This window comes from Onychomys torridus, chromosome 8 (assembly GCF_903995425.1).
Source record: "Onychomys torridus chromosome 8, mOncTor1.1, whole genome shotgun sequence".
In the NCBI taxonomy this organism is placed as follows: domain Eukaryota; kingdom Metazoa; phylum Chordata; class Mammalia; order Rodentia; family Cricetidae; genus Onychomys; species Onychomys torridus.
The window spans coordinates 42,056,422-42,063,642 of record NC_050450.1 but is presented as its reverse complement, the minus strand read 5'-3'; positions in this window follow the sequence as shown (position 1 = coordinate 42,063,642).

Below are 7,221 nucleotides of genomic sequence, written 5' to 3'. Positions count from 1 at the left end.
ACTGACTACAATCTTTATTCCTAGTATTTGATGGACCCTTGCCACACCAGCATGCAATTCTTCTGTAGCTAACTGTAGCAGTTGTTTGAGGTTAAGAATTAACTAGTCCTGTATAGTAGGCATCTACCCCATATTGACCATGAATTGTACCAGCCTGGTGCACTTAGCCTCGTCTCCCCAAAAACATCCTGATCTTGGAGCTTCTGTACAGTTCCAGACTCTACCTGGGAATAAGACACTGAGGAGCAGGAATGCAGAGCAGGGAATGAGGGAGGACAGGTCCTAGGATGCCTTACTGTGTTAGGTAGCACCAAGGAAAGAGGACTGCAGTGAGCTGACTCTGAGGAAGCCCAGGAGATGCATCTCAAAACCATCTGCACCATGAGAAAAGTGGGGAGCATTTGCCTCTCCTCACCCATTCAAAAGGACAACATGGGGGTGTCTGTTCCCTACACTCCCAGTTCACACAGGCAAGAGTCATACACAGATGCTGTCCCTTGGATGGAAAGCAGGAAGCTATACACTACAGACCCAAGTGAGGCCCTGCAGGCTGCACCTCATCAAAGCTGGCCAGAGCCTGCTTGAACTGGTCCTTGGAGCTACTGAGTAAGTGGTAGGGCAGAGAGCAGTGGGCTGAGGTGTTGTACAAGACACACATGTTGTTGATGAACAGTGTTTTACAGGGTAATCTGTGCTGGAAAGTACGAATGGACCTAAGTCCAAAGCTCAGCTGTTGGTTGGACAACTGAAGGCCATGTCACATGACAAGCAGGGGCCTCTGGCTGTAGCTGGAGTTTTCTCCAGTCCAACTGGCTCCTGCAGCCACTCAGACCCAAGTAAACACACAGAGACTTATATTACTTATAAACTGTATGGCTGTGACAGGCTTTTTGTTATCTAGTTTTTGTAGTTGGAGTTTTCCTGCCTGGCCCAGTCAGGACAAATCTCTCTTACCCGCCAGTCCCACAGTCGCTCAGACCCAACCAAGAAAGCACACAGAAACTTATATTGCTTACAAACTGTATGGCCGTGGCAGGCTGCTTGTTATCTACCTTTTCTATCTTAAATTAACCCATTTCTGTTAATCTATACTTTGCCACATGGCTTGTGGCTTACCAGTGTCTTTACATGTTGCTTCTCATGGCGGCGGCTGGCAGTGTCTCCCCAGCCTTCTACTTCCCAGAATTCTCTTCTCTCTTGTCCCGCCTATACTTCCTGCCTGGCCACTGGCCAATCAGAACTTTATTTACACAGAGCGATATCCACAGCAAGTTTTTATATCTTAAATTAACCCATTTCTATTAATCTATAAGTTGCCACATGGCTTGTGGCTTACAGGTACTTTACATCTTGTATTTTGAGGGGTTGTGAAACCTTTTAAGAAGAGGAGCTAAGCTAGTGAACTTTGGCTACTAGAGTTAGGCCTTTAAAGATTATACATGGGCCCTGAGTTACAGCCTACTGTGATGTGGCAAGCCTCTTCCCAATGTTACCACCAGTCCCCTAAAGCATCTATGTTTTTGTTTTGTTTTATTTTGTTTTTGGAGACAGGGTTTCTCTGTGTAGTTTTGTGCCTTTCTCTGTAGACCAGGCTGGCCTCAAACTCACAAAAATCCACCTTCCTCTGCCTCCCGAGTGCTGGGATTAAAGGCGTGCACCACCACTGCCAGGCTCTTTTTTGTTTTTTTAAACAGGGTCACTCTATATAGTTGTGGCTATCCTGGAACTCATTGTGTAGATCAGGCTAGCCTTGACCTCACAGAGATCTGCCTGCCTTTGCCTCCCTATTGCTGGGATTAAAGGTGTGAGCCACCATGCCCAACCCAAAAATAAAATTTTACAATACAACATTTAAAAGATAAACAGTTCATCTAATTTATGTGTCCTAGGAATCAATTTTTGCACAAGCAAAAGCCTTTACCTACTGAGCTGTCTCTTTGGCCCTGGACAAATATTTTAGTAATTTATTCCTTAATAAGAAAGCTGTCATGAAAAGGCTTCTGTGTGTCGCTGTGTGTTCTTGAGATTGAAGGCAGGGCCTCAAGCATGATATGCAAGTGCCTTCCCACTTTAGGGTCTAAAAAAACAATACATACAAACATACATATTTTGTATTAAATTAAAATATATAATAAGTTAATTAAACATATTTTTTTAATTCTTCATGTAGCCCGAATGTATTATTTTCAGTCCAAGCTTCCTAGTGAGACCTAGAGTCCCTGAACATGTGACATCCCAGAGAGCTCAGTGTCCCAGCTCAGGTAGTCAAGGCTCATGAGTGCTCAAGCCTGCTTCTGTAGGAACAGCCTGTGGAGGTCTGAGGAGCTCTGTCTGCACAGGTGATTCTGTCACTCAGTGAAGCTGACAGAACTCAGTGGCAGGGCCACCCTGCACCTCTCCAAGGGTACCTTGCTCAGAGAGGCTGAACTTGGGGTGAGAATGCCTTTGGTGAGCAGGTACTTTTCACTCCAAATGATTCCCATCTTTGGGACTGAAGCAGAGGCAAGACCTTTCACCAGAGAACACTTGATGTCATTCACCCTTGATGGTTCAGGTACAAATTACTCCTATTTTTGCTATCTTTAAGGGATGGGAGCTTATTTTTTTCTCTAGAGGGAAAGAGCTCTAACACTGAACTTTAATCAGAGAGAGGATGGTGGTGGAGCAAAGCTTTGTAGATGAGACAGCTGCTGCCCTCGGGGCATCCACCTTCCCCGGCAAGAAAAATTGTACAGATGTGCTTTCAGTAGAGAGCGCCTTCAACCTCAGCACCCTGTAGGCAGAGGCAGAGGAGATCTCTGAGTTCCAGGCCAGTCTGGTCTACACAGCAAGTTCCAGGTCTCAGCCAAGAAAGACCACACAGTGAGACTGTTGTATAGCAGAGAGGAAATAGATGGCACAGGTGCCATGAGCTGAAAGTAAAGGGACCAAGTCTTCAGACACTTGCTTACGTTTAAGTGCCAGCTTTTTGTCTGGCCTATGGGAGCAGGAAGCCCCTTGTAGTCAGCTTTTGTCTCTGTAGAAGTTTATTCCAGCCAGTCTCAGCTCTGACCCAAGGTCCACAGCTGGAACAGAACTTGATCTGATCTTTAAGAAAGAGGTCTGGATTTGAGAAAGGGAATCAGATGTCCTAACTTTATAAAATATGGGTCTCCCCGTACGTCATCCTATTGAGCATTGCACTGTTTAGTCAATGTTAGTTAGTTAGAGAATTGCACATTCATTTAGTAAGCCATAATAATTGGGTTTTCATCCCTTGTTTTGTGGCTTGCTTTCATAAGCTATTCCTCTTTCCAGGACTCCTTTCTCATTCTAAGTCAAAATGGAGCAGCAACCATGACTTCCTTCTCTTCCTCTCAATTGCTGGGTGATGTTCCAAGTGTGACCTACCACACCTTTACTTTCTGTCTCTATAGTTTTACATATTTCAGGCAATAGCATATGAATAGGATTATATGATACATAACCGATTGCTACTGGCTTCTGTCAGTCATAATTGCTTTGAGGGTTATTTGCATATGACACGTGTCAGTAGCTGTGATGCTATTCTTGGTTGTCAACTTGAATATCTGGAATTAACTAAAACCCAAATGACTGGGCACACTTATGAGGGTTTTTTTTTTCTTAATTAAATCATTTGAAATAGGAAGACCCACTTCTAGTCTGGATCTTTGAGGCAGGAAGATCCACATTTAATGTGGACCACACCTTATGCTGACAGCCTGTATGGAGGACATGGAAGAAAGAAGTTCTCTCTCTTTGCCTGCTTGTTCTCACTCTCACTAGCAAGTCCATTCCTTTATTGACATTAGAACCTACTTGAGGATTCTGGCATATACTGAAGACCAGCTGAGACAAACCAACCTCGTGGACTAAATAGTTACTGGATTCTTGGCCCTTCTGTTCATAGGCAGCCATCATTGGATTAGCTGGACCACAGCATGTAAGTCATTATAGTAAATCCCCTTTCTATATATAGATTTATTCTGTAAATTCTTTTGCTCTAGGGAACATGACTAATACAAGAGTTTATTTTTTATGTTCCCTAGTAGCACTCCATCTTGTAAACTGCATTTCACTCGTCCGTTTGTCAGTCAGTGGACATTTGGGTTGTCTCTGCTTTCTGTCTGTTATGAATAATGCCACTATGGCATTCATATACAAGTGTAACAGGAATTCCTGCAGAGCACTGTAGCTGCCTGAGTCCAGAAGGTTAGCACAAATGTGCCTTTTGTGTCCACTACCTTCTGTGTAAATCTTATCTGAATGCTTCTTAAAAGGTTCAAAGCTATGCAAAACTTGGTTGTGGGAGGACTCAGAAAACTAAGATGTCTTGTGACTGGGAACTGCTTTGGCATTTTTCTCTTTGGGGAGCTTCAGATAAGAGGTTTTGGTATGCAGAAATTGACCTGCTAAGGTGTAAATTGTATAACAAAAACAAAAACAAAAACAAAACCAAACAAAAAGCCTTTTGCAAGCTACAGTCAGTCAGTTCACCAGAAGCTGATTCCCCTGCAACTGCAAAGGCTAAAAATCATCCTAGAGTGACCCTGTTTCTTCCATGGACCTGAGTGAAACCCAACACCTGGCAACATACAAGTACTTTCCTGAACATACATCTTCTTTTACAATCTCAATGATTTTAGTTGTTTTATTCTGCTGTGCCATGAACTCATAGGGAATTGGATCCACAGCTCAGCTGCTTTCCTGGGTTAGCACATTTTGCTGCTCTGGACAGAGCAATCTGGCACTGTGATGGAACCCAGGAAACTTTCTCTTTGGCTCCCTTCTTTTTCTAATAATTTTCCTTCATGCATTTCAGGAAACTATCCCAGCTCTTAGAAAACTTAATGTGCTCAGCATGCTGTTTATTCTCTTGGCAAAAATCTGCCCCTAGCTGTTCATTTATAAGGCCAGCAGCATGCAGGGTAGCACAGGAGACTCCTCCAACTCTGCTTGGGAAACGTTAGTGGGGTGTCCTTTCTTGATAATACCTGTTCTGTTGTACCTGCTGAATCATCCTTCAAGTCACACATAGGCTACTGAAGGAGTAACTCTGTGTTCTCCAGAAGGCAGCTACCTGGGCTGAGCTTCTTGCTCCCCAGGGCCCAGCATTTAGCAGATCACTGGAAGATGGTGGTTCTTTGTAGAAAACACACCCTTTTCTCCAGAATATGTTCTTAAAAGTGGAACATGTAACTCTGTTAGAACGTTCAGGAACCTCCAAGCTGTTTTTCTAGAGTGACTCTACCACTGTCTAGCAATTTCTGTTTCTATATTTTCTCCTGACTTTAATTTTCCTTCTTAGCTTGTTGTGCATATTTACTTACTTATTTATTTACTTACTTACTTATTGAGACAGGATGTCACATAACTCAACCTGGCTTCTAATTTCCTACATAATAGAATCTGACCTTGAACTCCTAATCCTCCTGCCTCCACCTCCTAAATTGCTGGGGTTACTAGGCATGTGCCACCACAGCCAGCTTGGATTTTTGTTTTAATATATAGTTTATATTAAATATATTAAATATAATAAATAGTTTGGCTGTTTTACTAGATATCCTCCTGAAATATTGATTGGAGTTGAACTGAAACCCTAGCTCAGTTGTTCTCAAGCTTCCCAATGCTACGACACTTTAATACAGTTTCTCATGTCGTGGTGACCCCAACCATAAAATTATTTTGTTGCTACTTCATAACTGTAATTTTGCTACTCCTATGAATCATAATGTAAATATCTGGTATGTGACCCCCAAAGGCGTCTCAACCCACAGGTTGAGAACCCCTGCCCTAGGTGGATCTGGGAAGAAGTCAAACCTTTCCATGTTAAGTATCCATGGTTCCTCTTTGTTTTTTCATGCTATCTTTTGGGGCAATGAGCTTATTGTTTTACTTTTACATGTGTTTAGTTATTATGTATGTAGGTGGGAATGTGTGCATGGAGGCCATAGCACAACCTCCAAGAGGCTGTTCTCTCCTGCTAGTGTATGTGTTCTAGGAATTGAACTCCGTTCTCAAGGCTAGCTAGCACCTTTATCACCAAGCCATATTGCTTGCCCCGCTCATGCTTTCTTTATACAGTCTTTCCATAGAGTTTTTAATTTTCCTCCTCAAGATTCTTATCCACTCTTTACTAAGAGAATTCTTTGATTCTGTGATATTACTATGGCAAATGATATCTTCTTTTAACACATTATTGTTGTACAGGACTGCACTCCAAATCAAACAAAAAACAGCTATGCTTGATTACAAAAGACCATCCTATCTGGGGTTGTTAACTGTGTATCCCTTCACAGAAGGCCAGGGAGGGTCACCTGAGTATCCACCTACTCTCTGCCACCTGTTGAATGCAACCCATTCCTAACTGCATGTGGCCTCAGAGGGACTAGAGTGTACAGATCAGGAAGACCAGAGGAAAGGACCGTTCTGTCTATGTGGCAATGGGAAATTCTTCATCCCCAATGCATACTTTCCAATGTGGCCTTTTGTGTGGGAAAGACAGTGCCTACATTTCAGTAGTAACCCCCTCATCTATGCTCTGTAAACCCAGTAAACTCATGGTTCCCCAGAGAACGGTGGCATAAATCATACCTAGCTTTGTCATTGGGACCTTAGGAGGAGTGCTAGACTTTGATTATGTTTTCCCCAGGGAAGGAATTTAGCATTAGTTGTTTACTATGCATTTTCTCTTACTTACTTAGTTGCTGGCTTGTGGTGAGAACAAAGGCCATCAATTGCTTTTAGTTTGGTCTCACATCTTTCTACCTTTCTGGGCTCACATTCATTCTGACAGTTTTTCGGTTGGTTATCTTGAGACTCCTGTGTAAATGGTCATGCCACTTGTGAATAGTGATAGTTTCTGCCTCTTCCTATATCATATTTGTTTCCATTTCAATCTCCTCATGGCCTCTCCTGCCTCTATAATTCCATGACATGATAGGAAGAGCAGACACCTCATCAGGTTCCACTTCTTAAGAGCTATAAAAATGGCTCAGCAGTTAAGAGCTGCTAAGACTGCTCTTCCAGAATATCCAGGTTCAATGCCCAGCACCCACATGGCAGCTCACAACTGTCTGTAACTCCAAGATCTGACACCCTCACTCAGACAGACAGACAGGCAGGCAAAACACCAATGCACTTAAATAAGAAGAAATAATTTTTTAAAAAAAAAGAAGAACACAGTTTCTTTATTAAGTAAGATGTTAGCTGTGGATTTGT